Source organism: Vulpes vulpes, chromosome 6, assembly GCF_048418805.1.
Source record: "Vulpes vulpes isolate BD-2025 chromosome 6, VulVul3, whole genome shotgun sequence".
NCBI lineage: Eukaryota > Metazoa > Chordata > Mammalia > Carnivora > Canidae > Vulpes > Vulpes vulpes.
In genome coordinates, this window is record NC_132785.1 from 46046430 (window position 1) to 46070382 (window position 23953).

At 39.5% G+C, this 23953-nt stretch overlaps 1 protein-coding gene and 1 non-coding gene across 3 annotated transcripts in view; one reads left to right on the forward strand and one right to left on the reverse strand.

Annotated features, from left to right (window-relative positions):
* CLDN10 (claudin 10) overlaps nt 1-23953 on the forward strand; it is a 124976-nt gene that overhangs the window by 72014 nt on the left and 29009 nt on the right. The window lies entirely within an intron of this gene.
* LOC112923816 (U6 spliceosomal RNA) lies at nt 20024-20130 on the reverse strand. Its single transcript, XR_003235769.2, has one exon. It is a non-coding gene; the product is annotated as a U6 spliceosomal RNA (small nuclear RNA).

Sequence of the window (23953 nt, forward strand, 5' to 3'; positions counted from 1 at the left end):
CCACTCAAGTGCCTTCTCTTGGATTTTCTATACTGATAGTCATGTTATCTGTGAATAACAATAATTTCATTTCTTCCCAATTTCCCAATACCACATGTTGTCTCTACATTCATCAGTTGGTGGACATTTGGGTTGTATCCACCATTTGGCTATTATGAATAATTTGCTAAGAGCATTTGTATACAAGTTTTTGTATGAACATGTTCTCTGTTCTCTTGAGTATATTCCTAACAGAAGAACTGAGGGGTCATACAGTAATTCTATGTTTAACTTTTCAGGGGACTGTCATACTATTTTATACAGTGGCTGCCTCATTTTAGGTTCTCAGCAGCCATGCATGAAAATTATAATAAATCCACATCCTTACCAATACTTACTATTTTCCATTTTTTTATTACAACCATTTTTAGTGGGTATGAAATGGTATCTCGTTGTGGTTTTGATTTGCGTTTCCTAATGACTAATAGTGTCAAGCATCATTTTGTGTGTTTATTGGTCATTTATCTTTGGAGAAATGTCTATCTAAGTCCTTCGTACATGTCTAACTTGAGTTATTTATCTTTTTATTATCATGTTGTAAGTGTTCTTAATATATTCTGGATACTGGACCCTTATCAGATTTGCACATATTTTCTTTGATACTGTGAGTTGTCTGTTGATCCAAAGTGACATATAATGTGAGCAAGAAATAAACCTTTATTGTTGAAAGCAACTGAGGTTCTTGGGTTGTTGTTGACTGTAGAATAACTTACTGAATATTGGCTAGACAACCTGCATCTACCTTTGGGTACCTGTACTATCCCATACTCCATTTGCATTTAGCCTTTGAGTAGGATTGAGTAGAAAATGAGTGTCAAATTTCTTCTAAATAGACTTTCAACTACTCCTCCTGTTTTTAGCCCCACATCTGTCTCCTTCCAAAGATGCCTGGGACTTCTAATTGGGGCAGTTCTACAATACAATTTGGGTTGTTTCTTGGCTTTCCTCACTGCCAGCTTAAGATTTAACCCTCTCAGCTCTGTTAGGCAGCTTATTTGTGGATCTTATTTCCAGTTTCCAAAATTTTATGTTCTTGTTTCGTCTACCACCTCTTCGATCTTGTTGGTTTTATGCAATTTTTTATTTTTTTTTAATTTTATTTATTCATTCATGAGAGAAAGAGAGAGAGAGGCAGAGACACAGGCAGAGGGAAGCAGGCTCCATGCAGGGAGCCCATCCTGGGTCTCCAGGATCACACACTGGGCTGAAGGCGGTGCTTAAACTGCTGAGCCACCCGGGCTGCCCGGTTTTATGCAATTTTTTAAAAGTCTGTTTACTACCATTTTAAAAAAAGATTTGAGAAAGAGTGGGGGAGGGGCAGAAGGGGAACAAGAGAATCCTCAAGCAGACCCCCTACTGAGCATGGAGCTTGACATGGGGCTGCACCTGACCCAAAGCCGAGTCAGAGCTTAACCAACTGAGCCACCCATGCACCCTTGTTAACTTTTTAGTGGAGTTTCAGGAGGAAGCAAATGTAAATATGTATGTCTATCATCTTTATCCAGCAGTCTACCTTGTTGTTTCAAGTGCTAATCTAAAACAGCCAGTCTGTGGCAAATGTGTATCACCCTACAGCCATGCACAATTCTGTGCATCCAAAGTCAAAGCACATCTTCATCCAGTACCAATTACAGCCTTTCACCCTAAGAGGAATGTGGTGTTTGTAAGGGAAGATTTTTGCCCATAAGCTATAGTTGGATTGAATATATGCTGAGCTACTGACTTCTAAGTTCAGTGGCAACATGGAGATTTTCTGATTCTGTCATCAAGTACTATGATCTAAAGGTATGTTTGGAGGGTACGTGAAGTACTTATTTGCATACTTTGTTCAAAATCTTTTTTTTCCCCCTATGTGACTGTTTATAATGCAAGTGAGTCAAACATTTTGGTGTCAAATATTTCTTGGTTTTCACATATACAGTACAAGCAAAAAAGGGTATCAGCTAAAAGAAGCCAAGAGCTAGATGAATGAACCATCTGCTAAAAAATTACATTCAGGGGATCCCTGGGTGGCTCAGCAGTTTAGTGCCTGCCTTTGGCCCACGGCCTAATCCTGGAGTCCCGGGATTGAGTCCCACATTGGAGTCCCTGCATGGAGCCTGCTTCTCCCTCTGCCTGTGTCTCTGCCTCTCTCTCTTTCTGTCTCTCTCATGAATAAATAAATCTTTAAAAAATTTTTTTAAGTAAAAAATAAAATTCAAATAACATATTGATAATGAGTAAGAACAAATAGAAATAAAATTTATTTATTTTAAAGATTTTCTCTATGTCTCTCGTGAATAAATAAAGAGGCAGAGACATAGAGGGAGAAGCAGGCTCCCTGCGGGAAGCCTAATGGGGGACTTGATCCCAGGACCCCAGGGTCATGACCTGAGCTAAAGGCAGATGCTCAACCACTGAGCCACACAGATGTCCCAGAAATAAACTTTTTAAAAAGATTTTATTTGCTTGACAGAGAATGCATGAGCAGAGAGAGGAGCAGAGGGAGAGAAGCAGGCTCCCCAGTGAGCAGGGAGCCCAATGTGGGGCTCTATCCTAGGGTCCTGGGATCATCATCTGAGCCAAGGGCAGACACTTAACCAACTGAGCCACCGAGTCACCCCTGAATAGAAATAAATATGATGATTTGCTTCTTCCAAGGGACTGACAGTCAAATTGATATGAAGCTAACTCTAAGGAAAGGGAGCATGTCCCCACCAGCCAAGTGTGGAGGTCATGGCGGCAGAAACAAGAACACACACCATAGCAAAATCAGTCAATGAGATTTAACTGCGTTAATAGGCCATTTTATTAAATGGGTAGTTGGCAAGGAAAAAAAAGGCTCATTCAACAAGTTAGTAACTCAGAGAGGAATTAGCTAGGTCATTAAGACACCACACAGACTGATCTCTAGAGCTTGAACATAGCATGAATTGATTGTTCAGAGAATTAGAAAAGGTGCCAACATACATGGCTGATTGATGGCCATTGGCATGTTTCATTTCTTTTTGAAACAAAGCTGGAAACAAAGATTTTTTTCTTCTTGAATGTGGAACTGGTTGGTTCAGTGAGATATGACTGCCCACACCTAGTGTTTTCTAACATATTTTTGTGTGACTATGATCACATAGACCCATGCTATTATCCATATGTTCCTAACTGAAAAACAGTCAAAATAATCAGGAGAAGAAAATTCAGTAGATGCTATTACAATCTCTTCTTGCTTTGCATATGGATTTATTTCTTCACCCAGTAAGTCAGAGGTACTTTCTTTTCCAACGATTAGGAATGTTTTCCTCAGAGCTCCTGAAATATTTCTTCCATGGCAAGTGAGATTTCCAACTAATTGAAGTGAATAAACACGCTTCTTCTCAAAGAATGTGCCATGTTACATAGAAAACAGGACTTGAAAGGAATTGTTAAGAACCATTAGCCTTATTAACATGTTATTTTTTTGATATTGTCAAGGGCATAGGGACCTAGTCCCTCGCAGTAGAGTTCTTAGCATTTAGGTGAGCCTGCCTCCAGGCTGGAATAATTTAGACACCTGACTTTCCTGTAACTCTTATTGTTTTTGGCTTCATGAGGCAGCATTCATGCGCGAGTGGTCCTTTTCCATTCCCCAAAAGTCTTTTGTAGGACACTGCTAATCTTTTTTTTCTTTCCCTACTTCTCTGCATGAATTGTGCAGAAATCTCAGGTTGGACCCAGGGCTGATATACAAATAATAGATACAATTAGGATTCTATTCTATTATTTGTTTCAATATTTTTCTATTTAACATGTTTCTTGGTTTAGCAAAAGACTGCTGTCCCTCATGACTAGCTTATTAGATCTGATCATTTGGTACTGCTTTTAATAATTGTAGCAAATTATCCTAGAGTCAAATCCAATATAATTGTTTTGGAAGGTCACTTCTATTGTTTAAAACACTGAGCTTGTTATACTTAAAATATATATATATATACTCAGAGTATATAAGTTTCAGATACTAAAACACCAGGCTACATTCATATAATGATTTTTAATGCACACTATGACCAACTAGAAAGTTCGTTATTCGGTTCACATTTCCAAACACTCATACTTGCTTATTCTTGAAACTAGAGGGAAGAGGGGGCATCAGAAAGTTTTCATAATGCCCTATGAATTATTTAAATCCATTTCCTGTGCAGCAAAAGCCCTATGACATTTCCAGAGCTGCTGTTTATTTTGGGATGTGAAGGATGTTAAAATTCTTTGTGTTTAAACCACAACATTTGAGTGGCATGGGACAAAGACTCATAGCAGGCTGTAAGTGGCCAGGCAATCCCTACCGGAAGGAAAGAAGCTATTGAATTACCGGAGTCAAGAGCAGGTAAATTCACCTGGGTTGGCAGGCTTAGCAGAGGCCCTGAGACTGACATCCATTGTTCCTCTCACCTACCCAAGTGTAGTCCATCTAAAGGAGTAGTTTGTTTCTTGCTACCTCCATTAGTGCAGAGACCAAACTCCAAATCACATTAAGGAGAATGTTAATACACTGGTTATAAGCTTTACACCAGGAGGAATACCTGCTACCGAAGATGTTCAATGAAAACGCCTTGTGTTTATCAACGATCTCATACCATATATTTTTTGACTGTCTTGTCTATATGTTCTACTAAAGTGTTTCCCTGGGATCCCTGGGTGGCTCAGCGGTTTAGTGCCTGCCTTCAGCCCAGGGCGTGGTCCTGGAGTCCCGGAATCGAGTTCTGCGTCAGGCTCCCTACATGGTGCCTGTTTCTCCCTCTGCCTGTGTCTCTGCCCCTCTCTGTGTCTCTCATGAATAAATAAATAAAATCTAAAAAAAAAAGTGTTTCCCTGAAACTCACTAATCTTTACAACACCGTATTGTAGGAACAATCTAAAAACAACTTTTATTTCCTTCTTTCTTAAGATTTATTTATTTGACAGAGAGAACATGTAGGGGGAGCACCAGACACAGGGAGAGGGAGAAGCAGGCTTCCTTCTGAGCAAGAAGCCCGAAGCAGGGTTTGATCCCAGGACCCGGGGATTATGACCTGAGCCAAAGGCAGATGCTTAACCGACTGAGCCATCCAGGCACCCCTCTTTCTACTTTTTTAATTGAGCTCTATTTTACATATAACATTATACTAGTTTCAGGTGTACAACATAATGATTCAATATTTGTAAATATAATCAACCCTTGAGCAGCATGGATGGGTTTAAACTGTGTAGGTCCACATATATGCAGATATTTTTCAATAAGTACAGTATAGTACCATAAATGTCTTTTCCCTCCCTTATGATTCTTTTGAATTTTGTTTTATTTTTAAGATTTTATTTATTCAATGAGAGACACACAGAGAGAGGGAGAGACACAGGCAGAGGGAGAAGCAAGCTCCATGCAGGAAGCCTGATGTGGGACTCAATCCTGGGACTCCAGGATCATGCCCTGAGTCAAAGGCAGATGCTCAACTACTGAGCCACCCAGGTGTCCCTATGATTTTTTTTTTTTTTAAGATTGATTGACTGATTTTAGAGAGAGAGCACGTGAGGGGAGGGAGGGGCAGAGGGAGAGAAACTAAAGCAGACTCCATGCTGAGGGTGGAGCCTGACGTGGAGCTTGATGCCAGGACCCTGAGATGGTGACCCAGGTGGAAACCAACCAAGAGTTGGATGCTTAACTGACTGAGCACCCAGGTGTCCCCTTATGATTCTCTTAATAATGTTTTCTTTTCTCTAGCTTATTTTGTAAGAATACAGTATATAATGTATATAACATACAAAATATGTTAATTGACTGTTATATTATCAGTAAGGTTTCCTGACAACAGCAGACTATTAAGTTTTTCAGGAATCAGAAGTTATAAGCAGACTTTTGAGTCACAGGAATTGGCACCCCTAGCCACTGCATTTATTCAAGAGTGAAATTATTGCTACAAATCTAGTTAACATTGGTCCCCATAGATAGTTTTCTTTTTTTCTTCTGTTTCATATTTCTTTCTTTACAAAAGCAAAATAAATAAATGAAGGAAGGAAGTCACTTATCTAAGTTCGTATACTAAAGTCTTCCCAGAAGCATGCCTTGTCATTCAACCACTTTAGACTACATTATGAGGAAATGGGTCTTTATTAAAATGATGAATTTCAAATTAGGATATAATAGTAGTAACATAGTTTTTTATTTTGTACTTTCAAGGTCTCCATTTTCAAATAAAGGATTCTAATATATTCAATTATCAATATGAATGTAAAATCCTTGAAAGAGAAGCTGATTCATACTTAAAAGTTACAAGTTCTCATTTTTTCTAATAGGCTATTAGAATCCATTATATACTCCTTATGAAATTCTCATGCAGAGTATGGTGTATAAAGGTTAAATAAGGAGATAATCCTTAAGAAAGAAACTCTGGATATCAACTGCTCTATACTGACATACTTTTTAAAAAGATAGACTTGTACATACTTGCATTTGATTTCCAGCAAAGGCACCAACACGATCTAATGGGAATTTTAAAATTTTATTTATTCATGAGAGACACACAGGGAGAGGCAGAGACACAGGCAGAGGGAGAAGAAGGCTCCCCATGGAGAGCCTGCAATTGCAGGAATCTGGGATCATGACCTGAGCCAAAGGCAGATGCTCAACCACAGAAGGCAGAGCCACCAGGTGTCCCCAGTTTAATGGAAATTTAAACATGGTACCAAAATACCTGGAGAGTGTGGAAAAATGAGCCCTGACCCCTAACTCACACCAAACACAACATTAATTAGAGGTACATCATCAGCTTAAATATAACAGCTTAAACCCTAAAGCTTTAGAAGAAATTATAGGGGCACATTCTTATGACATGGAGGTAGGCCAAGTTGTTTTAAACTGGTCACAAAACTCAATAACCAGGGGGATCCCTGGGTGGTTCAGCGGTTTAGCTCCTGTCTTCAGCCCAGGGCATGATCCTGGAGACCCGGGATTGAGTCCCATGTCGGGCTCCCTGCATGGAGCCTGCTTCTCCCTCTGCCTGTGTCTCTGCTTCTCTCTCTCTATCATGAATAAATGAATAAAATCTTTAAAAAAATCAATAACCATAGTGAGAGATGTAAGTAAAATGTTAATGGTAGAATCTAGATGGTGGCTCCAATATATAGGTATATGAATCAGCCTGGGCTGCCATAAGAAAATACTATAGATGGGTAACTTAAACAACCAAAAATTTTCTTACAGTTCTGGAGGCTGGAAGTCCAAGATCAGGTGCCAGCATGATCAGTGTCTGAGGGTTGTTCTCTCCTTGGGTTACTGATGGCCATCTTCTCACTGTGTGCTTACATGAGAGAGAGAACTTGCTCTTCCTCTTCTTCTTTTTCTTTTTTTTCTTTTTTTAAGATTTTATTTATTTATTCATGAGAGAAACAGAGAGAGAGGCAAAGACAAAGCAGGCTCCATGCAGGAAGCCCAACATAGGACTCAATCCTGGGTCTCCAGGATCACACCCTGGGCTGAAGACAGCACTAAACCGCTGAGCCACCTGGGTTGCCCACCCTTCCTCTTCTTATAAGGCCACCGATTCTATCATACTTAGCCCACTCTTATGACCTCTTTAACCTTAATTACCACCTAAAAGCCCTTTCTCCAAATATAGTCACATTGAATGTAAGGGCCTCAACACATAAATTTTAGGAGGGGACATAATTCAATCCATAGCAATGAATGTTCACTATAAAATTCTTTCAACGTTGCTATATATTTATACCTTTTCATAAGAAAATGTAGAGGAAAGATTTTAAGAGAAAGAATTGGTCTTCTAGAGATCTTTAGATGCACTACTTTCCTAATACTATTTTGCAGAATTGTTTATTGCTGAGACTATTTTTAATTTGCTTAATCCATTAAAAAATCAGGTTGGTATTTTTGAGTGTCTTCCAGTTATAGAGCTAGAAGAAGGTAGAAGGGAAGAACCTTAGGTCAAATAAATTAAGAAGTATTCATTGAGCATTCACAATCTGTACACCCTATGAGACACAGAGACATGGAAGACCTAGATCTTACCTGCATGGGCCACACTGTCTTTGGGTAGCCCCAAAGAATGGAGCAAAGTTCAGGTCTATGGAGAAATTCAAGTGAAGGATGAATACACAGGGCCCAGCAGTGCTGATGGCTAGCCCCAGCGTGACCCCTCCCTCCACACTCACCTCCCTCTGACCTCCTCCTACCTACAAATCCCTATGCAGACTGCTGGCTGTTTTGGCAGGGCTCTCCTCCTACACCACACCTGAGCATTCCACCTCATTCATCAAGCCTCAGACCCAGCTCACTTCCTCAGAGACATTCTCCCTGACACAGCATAGATCAGGTTCTTCTACAGCTTCAGAGTACTGTAGTCCTTTATTCGTGAGCATTTGAAACAGCTCATAATTATATGGTCACTGGAGGGATCATTTGAGTAATGTGTAATCTCTGCTGGATTTTAAACTCTATGACAAATAAATTTTATTTCCTTTTTAATTCCAATCATATCCTTAGCAATTCACAGCATCTGTTATATAGGAGGTAACATAGGAAAACACATAGAAACTGTTGGGTTTCTTTTTTTTTTTTTCTCTCTATAGGAAAGGGAAAAAAAATACCCATATTGTTACAACCATATGAGTTACCGCCAGGATACCATATTAATAAAAAAAATTTATGAAAGACTTTTTTTAAGCCAAAAGAAGGAAAATATTTATAGAGTACAGAATCTTTGGTTGGAAAGGAGATTTTGGGTCATCTGGTCTACCTGTTTATACTGTCAAATTTATGTCAAACTTATGAATGTCTTCAGTAAATTTTCTTTTAAAGATTTATTTATTCATGAGAGACACACAGAGAGAGGGAGAGAGAAAGAGGCAGAGACACAGAGGGAGAAGCAGGCTCCTTACAGAGAGCCAGATGTGGAACTCGATCCCAGATCCCGGGATCACGCCCTGAGCTGAAAGGCAGATGCTCAACCACTGAGCCACCCAGGCATCCCAGTAAAATTTTTAAAAAGAACTACTTATATCAAATTGTTGAATTGAACTCTCAGTTCTTCAGAAACTGATCATTTATATATAGCATTTAGTAGAATTCTTGATTCATGATAATATAATACTTATTATTGGTACTAGCAGTATTACCAGGAAACCTCCAATTTGTAGTGCATTATTTTAAAAAGAGCACAGATTTTAGACCTAAAAAACCCAGGATTAAGTCACAATGCTGCAACTAACTGGGTACACGGCTTTGAGCAGTTCACTTAATATTTTCAAACCTTATGTTTTTTTTCTCTTGGCATTCAAAGAATGGTAGCCAATATGGTTACAATAAAAACCACAGTGAGGATGAATCAGATTCTATGTTTACTCTCAAATAGCTTACTGTCCAGTGGAAAAATAGGTAAAAACTTCAATTCTGTGTACTAGATGCAACAATGGAAGCATACTACCAAGAAGAATGGAGAGTAGCTCTCACACCTGGCCTGCTGAAAGAGGAAAGAGTTTGTTTTTTGTTTTGTTTTGTTTTGTCTTTTTTTTTTTTGGCGGGGGAGGGGGGCTGTTTTGTTTAAAAAGTTAATGAGGGCAGCCCAGGTGGCTCAGCGGTTTAGCGCCGCCTTCAGCCTAGGGTGTGATCCTGGAGACCCGGACCCGAGTCCCACGTTAGGCTCCTGCATGGAGCCTGCTTCTCCCTCTGCCTGTGTCTCTGCCCCCCCCCCCCCACCGCCCGGGGTGTGTGTGTGTGTGTGTGTGTGTGTGCGTGTGTGTGTGTGTCTCATGAATAAATAAATAAAATCTTAAAAAGTTAATGAAAAGCCATTCTCTACAGAGATTAAGAAAACAAGGCAATCTGGGCACAGGAACACTGTGAAGTGGTTTGGGTATAATCCCAACAGAGTGAGTATCCAAAGTCAGGTGTGGCAGGAAATGGGCAGCAGATCCCGGGGTGTGTTGTATGTCATGATAAAATACATGGATTTCATACTGTGGGTGCTAGAGAAACCAGTAAAGGGCTTTTAAAAAGAAACCATCGGATTTATCTTTTAGGAAAGTCCACCTGGGGATTCACATGGTAGATGGCTTTGAGGGGTGAGATGAGAGGCAGGGAGACCATTTAGGAAGCCACTGTGATAGTCATAGAAGAGGTAATGAAGGCCAGAATCAAGAAGAGTAATGTGGGCTTGGAGAGGTGAGAATGATTCAAGAGCTGGTTTAGGAATAGAGTCAACCAGATGGGGTGATGTGGAGTACAGAGAGGTGAGGGGTCCATCAGGACTCATAATGAATCATGACTGGGGTGCCTGGGTGCCTCAGTTGGTTAAGTGTCTGGCTCTTGATTTTGGCTTAGGTCATGATCCCAGGCTGTGAGATCGAGCACTGCCCGCCCCTCCTTCCCCCTCTTTCTCAGATAAATAAATCCTTAAAAAAATAATCAAAAAAAAATCATGACTTGCTGGAGAGAGTGGTAGACAAATATCATCCATGAGTTGGGACAGAGAATATTTGAAGGGAGAAGAGGGAGGTGGGAAGCAGAGATTTGATTTCGGACACAGTAAGTTTGCAGTCCCTATGAGCTCCCAAGAGAAAGGTGTTCAACAGGGACTGGGAGTCAGGACTGGGTCAGGGAATTCTATTTTGAAGCCACTAGTTTGCCTAGAGAAAGGGTGTGACATGAAAAGGGAAAAGTGCCAAGCACAGAATGCTGGGGATGCCAGCTGATAAGCAGGAGATAGACGAAGAACCATGGATAGGCAGAGAAACAGAAGTGAGAAGAGGGTCATAGAGACCAAAGGAAGAAAGTATTTCACAAAGGAAGAATTGGGCATCTGTGTCAAAATGTGCAGAAAGGTCAAGCAACGTAAGGAATGAGAATATCTACTGAATCCCATAGCATGAAGCTACTTGTCCTCTTGGCTTGTGGTGTTTCACTGGAGAGAGAAAAGTAGGAAACTGGATTGCACTGGCTTGAGAAGTCAATGGGATGGTGGAGAGAGATCATGACAACAGACAACTCCACTGAGATGTTTGGTTGAAAAAAAGAAAAATGAACAATTTTCAAAATCTCTCCTCCCCCATGGTCTCTTTAAATATATTTGTATATTTCTCTAAATCTGAAAGAAACAACTCCTTGAGCTCTGCTTCATCCAGGCAGAAAGATCACCCAAAGAATTATTTGTCCCTACCCATACAAATATTGTAGTCTCAGGAGGAAGATAAATGCTTGCCACTGTTTTCTAGAGAAGACTGATGGTAATGAACATTACTTTGTAATTTAACATAGGGCAAAATCCCTGACACATTTTGATTTAAAAAAGAAACTATGGATTCTTAGCTCTGGGTTCTTCATATAGCCATTTTTGCCTTGCAGTGCAAAATCTTTGCCTTGCAGCTCTGCTAATATTGTTTTTACCATGTCTTTAACATCTGTTCTTTCTCTTTCTTTCCCACGGTCTTTAAAACAAGACTGTGTTTATTTTTAAGCCATTGAGTACGTTTTTTTTGTTGTTGTTCACATTTAACTGTCTTGACAATTTTTATCCAAAAGAGGGCGCAGATTTCTCATGAAATATATATATCACAAAATTCGCTGGCTCCTAGTAGTAGTTAAATTTCACAGCTGCTGTAATTTAATGCAGAAACATTATTTCTGTGGCATATGCATATGAATTAAATCCCATTGTGCGAGTGCTAATTAAGAGTCTTTTGCATCTTCAAGAGTAGTTTCAGAGAAGAGCCAGACTAAGTTGGAGCCAACATTTTTCTATTTTGGGTAGCCAAATCAAATTAAGATAGGCATTTTAAAATTAAACATTAAGTGGGATTTTAAAAAACCCAGTTTGTTTGCAATCTTCTAATTTTAGGGTGTTTCCATTTTACCATGGTTCAAAGAACAATTAGGGAAGTAATACAGTTCAGACCTTGTTTGTGAGTGGTTAATAGCTAATCAGGAGGTTTTTGTTTTGTCTTGTTTTGTTTTGATCACAGCTGGAATGTTCATATTTTAAATACTCAGTATGTATAGCTGTTCTCACATACAAGAAGCCCTATGACTGCTGAATGGAGGGGATAATGTGAGTTCTGACCTCAGTTCTTACTTTAGGTTGAATCTCACCATGACTTGGATATATTTTCTCAGGGAAGTGATATAGCAAAGGTGTGCTAAAGTTCACAGTTTAACAGAAATCCACTTAGCCAAATTCTGTACCTGAGATGTATAGATTAAGGCAGAACTTCACTCCCCAGATGGTGCTTCCAAATCTGAAAATCCCATGCATTTATTAGCTTACTCTTGCTTCTACAGTTATAGAAAATAAAGCTTCTCTATAGTACCTAACTGGTAATCTGCTGGTGGAGGTACCAATGAACATGTGTTTAGGGAAACCTCACCATTTGGATTGGATCCAGCCCTCAAAATGAAACCAACTATGAGCAGAGAATCAATGAAACTTTTTTTGTGAATTGATTGGACACTGAGGACTACTAATGAGGACCCAAACAACTATATCTTCCAGTGACAACATGCAAGTAACACAAAATGAGAGCAAAATCTAAATTCATGGTCCCTATTTATGCACCAATGACCTTGCCAAGAAGAACTGCATGTGGATAAGGAACCAACATGACAACAAGAACCAAGCATTATTTCCAGTTTTCATTTAATTATAAATCTAAGACCCATTGCTAAATTATTTCTAAGAATTACCAAGTGCTCATACCTACTCTTCTTATATGATCAGAGTTATAATTTATCACATTGAGTTCTGCTTGTGTCTGGCCAAAACTTCCTTCATTATGCACATCATCCAATGACAAGGTTGATATGTGTACTCACCTGGAGATTCCCATGCTGCATCTCGTCCAGCTTCCTCTTTTTGTGAATCTCATATCTAATCTCTTCTTTAGGGCACAGTCCAGATCACAGTTCTTTTCTGGATTCGGGGAGCCCATGACCCCTCCTTTTCCTTTGCCCCTGCTATAGCCAACATCCTTGTTCTGTTGTACCCCTTATGGCAACACCCTTACCCCCCTTAGATTTCATTCTCTATAGCCTCCACCAAAAAGATGTTTTTTAAATACTCAACTTGCTGAATGATGCCAAATTTTGTTACATATCTGAAACTTTCTCTTGCTTTTCAATAATAGAAACCACATCAATCAACCACCAAAAATGTTTAAGGACAGCTATGTCAGAGTGGAAGGTATGAAGGAGTCAAAGACACAAACACAGCCTACAACAATACAGAAGAGAGCCTGAGGGGGCTTGTGATAGGACTGGATTTTGAATCTGTTTTTCCATTCAATATTTATATTGAAACATTTGGGAATACAGCATTTTTTCAATATGTCTTCTCTGAAGTGACCATTTCCCAGTTGGTATATGACTCTAAAAGGCATCCCACATTCACTGATATAAAACTCATATGCTGAAATCAATTTGTTTAAAAAAATCTAATTTTATAATAAAAGTTTAAAAATTATTTCAGTCATAAGTGTGCATCCAGAAGAAGGCTGTTGCATTATATAAAGGTGTAAAAATATATAAAGGTAAATGGGTAATAAAAGCTTAATTTCTTATTGATGTTATATTTTCTACCTTTCCAGAATATTGTCATGACAACACTTACACACTTTTTTTTTTTTAAGGAAAACTGAAAATAACAAGATGCTCATTATTTCGAGCTTAAATGCTTAACGATTCTTTTGGTTCTTATTCAGCTTTCAAAGGATAATCTTGATCCTTTAACAAACATTTACCTTTGGGGAGCCTGGGTGGCTCAGTAGTTGTCTGCCTTCAGCTCAGGTCATGATCCCCATGTCCTGGGATTGAGTCCCACATGGGGAGCCTGCTTCTCCCTCTGCCTATGTCTCTGCCTCTTTCTCTGTGTCTCTCATGAATATTTAAATAAAATATTTAAAAACAACAAAAAAGACATTTACCTTTAAGAACTGTCTACCACTGAAATCCAGAAGGATATATATCAAGTTACAAAAGACTACCTCTCAGTTATTAGTCTGGATTAGATAGGAAACACATGGCATATTTGAAAATATTAGAAAAAGCTGAACAAAAATTAGGTGTTGGCTAGTGCTCTTGAATGAGAAATGATATTATTTCTTAAAGTTGGCTTCTTTTGTTACCTATAAAAATATCATCAAACCTCTAACTTAAGAGCTTGAGTAATTTAGTTAAATTCCATGTTTGTTGGCATGTTGCTTTTTTTTTTTTTGGCATATTGCTTCTTTCGTGGACACTGACAATATCCATTTACTACCTATGACACTGTTTAGAACTTAAATAACTATGCAGTCCTTTTAAAGTTTGGAGGTTATAAAATAAAAAAAATAAAGTTTGGAGGTTTTCTCTCAATTTTTTTTTAAAATAATGCTTAGAGGTTTTGATGCTTAGGCTCTTTTGAGTTTGTTATGTATAATGAAACTTGCTCACAACCACGGGCATAGGAAGTTACTTGCAGTTGACAAGTGTGAGATTTGGAATACCACATGGAACAACCTTGTGGCCCTGTGGCCACACATGCACAATGAGAACTCAGCAGCTGTGCATGATAAACCTGGCTCCAGCATTAACCTGCTGTGGAACCTTCTACAAATTGTTTAATTCCAGCCATGAGAATAAACATTGACACTATGCCCTAGAATAGATTGAAGGGAATCAGGCTGTTTGCCCATAAAACTGAAACTCACTCTGCCTTTCCTAACACTTGGGGACAGGGAGGAATTTGGAAAGACCAGGCTGTAGGCTACTGTTCTTTGCTTCCAGTTAAAAGAGGCAAATATAAGCAAGAGACCATAAGTAGGAAGGAGTAGGGCAGCTGGGGTAAGGATTAGCAAATGTAAGCGAAATTCGAGAATGAAGGGTAAATCTCTGGAATGGTGAGGAAGGTTTCTCGGTGATTCTAATTCTCCTGCCGGTTCCCAATGTGGACCACGATTGCGTCACACTCTAGTCATTTGTGTTCGTTTGAATCCTTCTTTCTCTCCTATTCCTCTATTCCATTGTCTTTTCCATTCCTTCTTGTTTTCCCTTTGTCGACACTGAAGGGGAGGAGGAAACAATATTCTACTGAATTTTTTATTTCCTCCTTCGGTTTAGAGCCAGGCGCAACTCTACAGAACCTCTTCAACCCATTCACAATGGGCCAAGGTAAACGTAAATGAACAAAATACTGACAGAACCGGAACTGGATGCCAGGTCCTGTAAATGCCAGTCCACGGCTATTTATTTCCAAACATTGCTCTCAAGTGTAATGATAAAAACAAGACAAAACAAAATAACCCTTCCAATGCTGCATTGACTATTTTTTATACATAAAAATGATATTCTGTTTGCTACTAATAGGAATTAGGGCAGGAGGAGGTGATTGTATTCAAACTCCATTATTTCACATATACAAGGATTATTTGATTTAGAATATGAATGTATATACTTTAAAAGCCAGGGTTTTTTAAGATTTTATTTTACACAGAGAGAGAGAGAGAAAGAGAGCACAAGCAGGGAGAGCAAAGAGGGACAAGCAGACTCCCCACTGAGCAGGGAGCCTGATGCAGGGCTCCATCCCAGGCAAATGCTGATGCTTAATGGACTGAGCCACCCAAGATTTTTTAATTTTTATTATTTCTTTTATTATTTTTTTAGTTTTTTATTTTTTTTAAATTTTTATTTATTAGTCACACACACAGAGAGAGAGAGAGAGAGAGAGAGGCAGACACAGGCAGAGGGAGAAGCAGGCTCCATGCACCGGGAGCCCGACGTGAGATTCGATCCCGGGTCTCCAGGATTGCGCCCTGGGCCAAAGGCAGGCGCTAAACCGCTGCGCCACCCAGGGATCCCAGTTTTTTAATTTTTAAGCAAGGTTTTAAGTTCAATGTGGGGCTTGAATTTAGAACCCTGAGATCAAGAGTCACATGCTCTGCAGACTAAGCCAGCCAGGCACCCCAGGTATGTGACTCTTGATCTCAGGGTTGTGAGTTTGAGCTCCATGTCGGATGTAGAAATTACTAAAACAAAAACAGCAAAACAAATGAAAAAACCTACATTTTCCTAAATTCATATTGTGTGATCCCAAACCATCTATAGAAAAAAATGCTTAGTGACAAATAAATTATTTATATATGTATATACAAATGGGTTTTAAGAGACTAAAAGAGCAATTCTTTGAGGATTAATTTGATCATTTGAAGTGTAAACTAAGGCCCCATATTTGTTACAAGATTAAAATTTGAAAGAATAGGACTTTCTCTTCATTTAAAGATTATGTATTTGAAAGAATAAAAATGTATACATTTACAGAGTTTTTGAGAGTATGCTTAGCATTCCATCTGATAATTGTAAGTCATCCTTTTTGACCAATAAATTAAATTCAATGACTATTTATCAAATGCCCATAATACTGTATACACAGTTCTGTAACATTGGGGCTTTAATTTATTTGCTCCTACCCATCTTATTTGGAAATTAACATGAAGATAATGGTATTTTATTGCATTTCTCCTCTATAGTACATAAAATCCAGAAACTAACAAAGAGAATATCATTCAGTTTTCTTAACCAAATTTCATTTGCTGCTTTATTTACTGTGTCAAAAAATTACAATATAATCTTTCACATAATGTTTTGATTAGAATACAAAACATTGCTTAACTCTATAGGATTACATATGTGGAGGAATTGTATGGTGGCAAAGTAGTTGACTTAGGTCATATTTGTTTGTCAGAAAGATTTATGTCTCAAATCCTAGAGGTGTGGCAGTTTGTAATAATCGCAGGCAAAACATGACATCAACTTTGTTCTTTAGATCTTTTTATTAATTCTTTACAAACCTTAAATCAAACATAGAAACAGCTATTGCTTTGAACCACGAAAAGAGGTGTGTCTGTCTACTGTATTATCAGCATACAGTTCTATTCCTTTCTTTTCATGTTACCATTCAAAAGTCATTTATAAAGATGACTCTGCATGAACCTGAAACAAAAACCTCCTAGTAATATACTCATAAGTATTTTATCAGCACAGATATATCATTGAGGAGAGCCTGTATTAAATATGACAGTTTTCAACTTCTAAATAGTAAAACTATTGTTCAGATTTTTTCTTCTGCAGTAAACTTGGTAACTTTTCAAATTTACCTTTTTTAAAAAAAGATTTTATTTATTCATTCATGAGAGACACAGAGAGGCAGAGACACAGGCAGAAGAGAGCCAAGCTCCCCACGGGGAGTCTGATGTGGGACTCAATTCCAGGATCATTCCCTGAAGCAAAGGCAGCAGCCACTCAACCACTGAGCCACCCATGTGCCCCATGATGCACTCTCCTTCTAGCCCCGGCCACCGTTTCTCTCCTCTTTAAGGAGCTGCTTACCTTTCCTGCTCCCCTCCTATCCTCCACTGACCCTACTCCCATCTGGTGTGTGCACCACCGTCTCCACAGAACCACTCTGTCAAGGAGGTCTTCCTCCTTCAGTTTGTCATCTGCTTGTCCCCTCAGCAGTATGTGACACTATTAATCACTCCACTTCTTCAAAAAAATTTATTCATGGGGCTTCCAGAGTCTGCCCTGGGTCTTCTCCCACCTGGATGGCTGTGCCTTCCCAATCTCTTTTGTCGGATTATCCTCAACTCCTAAAATATGTCTTTCCCATCTATCCTCCGCCTGAGAGGATTGGGCTAGCTTCATGGTTGAAATGCCACCTGACCACAGATGGCTCCAGAGCATACTTTTTAAGCTTGAAGCTGTGCCCTGAACTCTGGACTTGTAGATACAACTGCCTACTTGGCTCTTCCTCCTGGAGGTCTACTGGGCATTCTAACTCAAGGTGTCTAAAGCTGAACTCTCATTTCTTTTTTCTTTTTCTTTCTTTTTTTTTTTTAAGATTTTATTTATTCATGAGACACAGAGAGAGAGACGCAGAGACATAGGCAGAGGGAGAAGCAGACTCCATGCAGGGAGCCCAATGTGGGACTCTATCCCAGGTCTCCAGGATCACACCCTGGGCTGAAGGTGGCGCTAAACCACTGAGCCACCCAGGCTGCCCTGAACTCTCATTTCTACCCCTAAACCCGATCATCTAGAGTTTTCCTCAAGGCAGGAAACAACTCTACCCTTCCAGTGGCTGAGGCCAAAACCCTGATGTCTTCCTTGGCTTCTCTTTCCCCCTCATACTTGACAGCCAGTCATCAGCAAATCTTGTCAGTTCTACCCTCAAAAGAGATCCCAAATGCAAAATCTGACCATCTCTCACCACCGCACTTCTACCAGCTTCATCAGAGCCACCACTGTCATTCAGCTAGATCGTGGGGCTAGCATCCCAGCTGGTATCCTTGTTCCTAAACTCACCTCCCTATTCTGAGTGATCCCAAAACCTAAATTGGATACCTCTTCTCAGAAAACCTGCCAGTGTCTCCCCATTGTGGTCAGAGTAAAAGCCAAAGTCAATGTTAGGACTTACAGAGCCCTCCACTGACTGCTGACACATATGTGCACCCCACACATATATATACCCTCAAACACATAAAGATGCATGGACACACTCAGACCCATAAAGACACATGAACACACAGATAAGCACATGCAGAGACACTCAGACACACACATGGGCATACAGGGCCACATACACAGATCCTCTTCCCTCTCTGTTATTATCTTCCACTATGTTTTCCTTCATCTCCTCTGCTCCAGCCACACTGGCCCCTCCAGTGTGGCTAAGACAAGTCAGATGTGTTTCCCACTTTGGGAGTGCTCCCAGAAAACTAGCCACATGGCTAGTTCTTTCTTTCAGGTCTCTACTCCAAAGTCATCTTCCCAGGGAAGGCTCCTCTGGCCACCTAAAGTTTAAAAACCAATCTCCCCCCCAACACACAGTTGGGTAGAACACCCCCACTCCCTACTGGCTTAATTTCTTTCTCCTTAGCATACATCTTCTGATAGACTAACCATTCCTCTTGCCTTATTCTTGTCTCTTCCAGCAGAAGGTAAGCTCTATGTGGGTGGAGATTTTGTTCTATTTTGTTCACCTTATCTACAACATGGGAAAGGATGTCTAGAGCCCAATAGCCCCCCAGTAAGTACCTTTTGGATCATTTCCATGAAGGAATAATACTGTGCTCAGAATAGAAGCAAGAATTGAGTGAACCCATATGGGCTATTTGAGCATCTCATGGTGGTAAGTCCTCACTTCTTAAGCTGGCTACAAGTTTCTTTTCCAAAACTTGGACAATTGGCTCTAAAGGAAAAAAAATAAAGAGGGAACTGGTCGTGCTAATATGGCACTAATCCTTAATTCAGTCATTGTGTTCTCCCTTTTCCTCATTTCCCCAAATATGAACTACTGCTCTTTAGATGCATTAGCTCTCCAATGCTATAAATCTCTATACCTCAGAGAAAGGGCTGAAGCGGCCCAGTGAGGCAGAAGTTGGTCTGTGGTCCTGCATCTCTTCTCATTCCACACATACATACAAGCTCATCTGAAAAAGCCTCTTCATCATCACCTACCCTTATCTTTCCCTCCCAATCAATGTTTTAAAGAGAAAAACATCCAGGGCACCTGGGTGGCTCAGTCAGTTGAATGTCCAACTCTTGATTTCGGCTCAGGTCATTATCTCAGGGTTGTGGGGTTGAACCCCACATTGTGGGGACTTCAGGGAGTCTTGCTTGAGACTCTTTCCCTCTGTGCCCCCTCTCTCTAAAATAAATAAATCTTTGAAAAAGATAGAGAACATCTTCCTTTGTTACTACTTGTCACTCTTGTTTTCCTTTTACTTCCATCTCTTTATTTCTTTGATACACACACACATAGCTACTTCTCTGATATGTCAGTGCAATACTCCAAACTTCTCTTTCCACCTGCTTTTCTTTCATAATCAGATAAGAGGAGGTCAGTGAAGCACAACAACAACAAATAGTAATGGACCCCAAAATATTCAGATAATGACTTATCTTGTAACTGTGGATAATGTCTGGAACTTTTCTTTTAATGGCTGTGGGTTGTTTTTTTTTTTTTTAAATACGGAATGCTTCACGAATTAGTATGTCGTCCTTATGCAGGGGCCATGTTTATCTTCTCTGTATCCTTCCAATTTTATTATTTGTGCTGCTGAAGTAAGCACTTACGTTTTATTTAAGTAATCTCTATACCCATGATGGGCTTGAACTTATGACCCCAAGATCAAGAGTTGCATGCCCTTCTGCTTGAGCCAGCCAGGTGCCCCTGGAACTTTTCAGTATTTATATTTTCTGTCTTTAAAAACATATCTTTAAATGCCCTCAGAATCTGAAAGACAAAGATATCATTTAAATATAATCACATGAACTTTGGAGATGGGAGAAGTTTGGGTTTTAAAGTAATATAATAATTATATAGTTAGAACAAGTATTGTGAGGATATGCAAAAACAAGATCCATCCTGCCCTGCTGTGGGATACTGCTGCTCCAGAAACAACCCAGAAGTACCTAGTGAAAAAGGGGGGGAAAGTCTTGCATTTTACATCTGAATGCAACACTTTTCCATTAATTATTTATCTATCTATTTGACAGAGAGTGAGCAAGACAGCACAAGTAGGGGCAGAGGCAGAGTGAGAAGCAGACTCCACACTGAGCAGGGAGCCCTATACTTGGCTCCACCCCAGAACCTTCTGATCATAATCTGAGCTGAAGGCAGAAGCTTAACTGACTGAGCCACCCAGGTGCCCCCTGTTGTTTTATTGTAGCACACTTTTTGTTAGCTAATGTGTGCCAAAACTTTATCAGAAAACAAAATACAAGAAAGTAGGCAGCAAGGTAAATACACCACAGAAGACATCCCATTCAGGATAGTAAGAGAAAAGGCTGGGTGCTCCTTAAATTCTAACTGGCTGAGAGCATACTACAGGACTCAAGGCATGGAAAAAACAGAACTAACAGAGTACTCTAATGAACTTTTTATAATGTGTGTGTATATGGGTACATATATATACATACATATGTCTACACACAAACACATACATTTTAAGAAGTGTTCCAGACCCCAACTGTGATACAGTGAATCAGCATCACCTGAGATATTGTTAAACAGTAGATTCATGAACTCCAGTTCATCTATTACAAGACTTAATCACACAATGAAATTAAATAAGGAAATTTGGCATCCTGTTCAAATACTTCTGATTATAAAAGCCATTCTCCTGAAAAATAAAGATCAATACAAATTAGCTAGAATTGTTTTAATTCATTGTGTGTGTGTGTGTGTGTGTGTGTGTGTGTGTGTGTATTTGGTCATATACCAAGGATATATTGATGGAATACACAACTACAGAGTTGTATTGGTAAGAGGCAATGTAGTGCAATAGAGTGTGACTCCAGGACTAAACTCTGCTTCCACCATGTCCTAGAGCAAGTGACTTCACCTCTCTGTGTTTTGGTTTCCTCATCTCTACAATGGAACGAAAACAGAACCCACTCCATGGGGTTATTAAATGGGTGACTGGTTCTTAAAAGGTACCCATACACATTTTAGTAGATAAAAATAGGGGAAACCCTACATTTTGAAAGAATTCATCATTAATTATTTCCTTCTGGGTATGTTTCCATAAGAATTTGCAATTTTGACCTCCAAAGAATTCATTGTAAACTTCCAATAATGTCTCCCATGAAGTGAGCCAAACAGTCAACATGGTGCTCCTGAGTACTATGGAGTAAATTCTCACCAGCTCCATTCTGAGGACCACAGAGAGGGTATAGTGTCTTCAGTGTAATGGTCACTGGAATGTTCTGCTTCCCGCCCTTACACACACTCATGTGGGAAGGTGAGGGCCATGGACGCAATTCTCCACTTTCCCCCATACTCCCCATCTCCTTTTTCACTACAACCTTCCTCTTCCTGGCCACTGGAGGGGGTCACCCGGTCCCCACCTCTACATTTCTGTTACCTTTATTCTGTCATATAGCCCATCCGACACTTCTTACCTTTAACTATCATCTGGTTATATTTCCCACTGTTGCACACTTCTCTTTGGACATTCCCTGACCCCATTTCTTACCCTTGGACCAATCCCCCTCTGGCTTCCTGGTTTCTCTCCTCTTTGTTGGCCATGCTACTCAACCCTTTGTTTCTCTTGCCTATTTCCTTGTCTGCCCTAGGTCCCCTATATCACTCTTCTTCATTAGTGAATTGAACTACCTTGCTTTATCACATTTTTAAATAAACAACAATAGAAATTGAAAATAAAATAACATTATCCTCATGCCCCACCCCCACCCCCCAACACACACACCCATACACATAGAGCCCTTTCAATATAGGAACCGAAGGAGACCAATGGCAGGAGATGGTTGATAGAAAAGAAAGCAGGGAGTCCACCAAAGGAAAACTCTTGCCTCTCTTCTCTCCTTGTTCACTTGGTCTGTGGCTTGTCAAGTTCATTAGGAATCACTCAGAGACTTTCAGACTCCAAAGTTGTATTGGAGACCATCCAGCACAACTCCTTCATTTAAAAAATGAGGAAGCTGCAAGCCAGAAAAAAACAAAAAACAAAACAGGACTTGCCCAAAATACACAGATTTACTTGCTGCCCAATCTGAGCCAGGTAGGTTTTATTAGGACCCATGAGATGCTAACTGACCAGCAAAATACAAGCAACCCATCTGCAAACACTGGAAGTTTCCAGCATCCCCGAGTGAGAGTCGTTTCAGTCTGGAGGGGTATGCACCAAGACAGCTGGGAGCTTCCCGGTCCAGGGGCTCAAGAGGAATTTAGATGGCCCTAAGATACCTCAGAATTGGGAATGAATGCATTTTAAATGTAATGCAGGAAAAACAAATGCACAAGATACATGTCACCAACTTCACCAACCATCAAAACATTCAGATGCAGTACAGCCTCAGAGGATACCAAATGCCAAATTAAACATGGTTTCCTCATACTGTGCAGAAAAATTACATATATATATATATAAACAGACACATAAATATATGGTTAGTGATGCAGTGATAAGCACAAGTGTTCATTCCTATAATACTCCTATCACTGTAGCTTTCATGCTAAGGAGATTACAAATATCATAGAATTAGTGTAGGGCATTAAGGTACTGAGAGTCTTAGGGGAAATGGAAGGAAGAACCAGATATGCTGTTTCACTCTGTTAGTATTGACATTAATGTCTTCTCTAACAAGGTGTAACAATATTTGGCTCCTGGGCAGTTTTTTTTTTTTTTAAGTTAATACCATATTTATCAGGACTGTAGTTTCTTCCCACCTGATAAACAGCATCCACCTCCCTGGACTCTAGGAAGGAGCTAATATATACTGAAACCAAATTTGATGCCTAGAAAATCCTTGAGTTGTTAAAAGGCACACCTGTGTTGTTTGGCAGGTGAGTTGAATCTCAAGAATTTCTGCAAATCTCCTGTTCAGTCAGCTAAACTGGTTTCACTCCTATTGAACAACCCTGGGGGGAAGGGGGATCTCTATTTTTCCTTAATAATCATAATAATGCCAAGGAAATAACTTTCAGTGCTAATCTCAGTGGTTTAGTTCTCAAAATGGAAAGGTTCAGAATATTTTTCAGGACATTAGATGTCTCCATGTCAAATTTATTAATTTATAGATTAATTAGTAGGTTTCATATTGGAAATCATCTACAGCTTTTTGTAAAGACCAAATTATCCTTAATTCAGATGTTACTTTGAGTAATTTGGAGAAGTAACTTTTGAGCTGTATTCACTTTGTATTCCAATTAAGAACAGACTGTCACGAATAATTACATTAAAAATTTCAGTGAACTGGATCCTAAATAAGGAAGCGTTTATCAGCAGAAAGGTACTCTGTAAATGGGTTTGCAGATTACCTGCAAAGGATATTTGGGACTCTATAATCTTAAAGCAAAACAGGCCATTTATTTAGAGATTTAAATAAAAATCTCTATTCAATCCATTTTCATTTTCTGAATATTCTTAT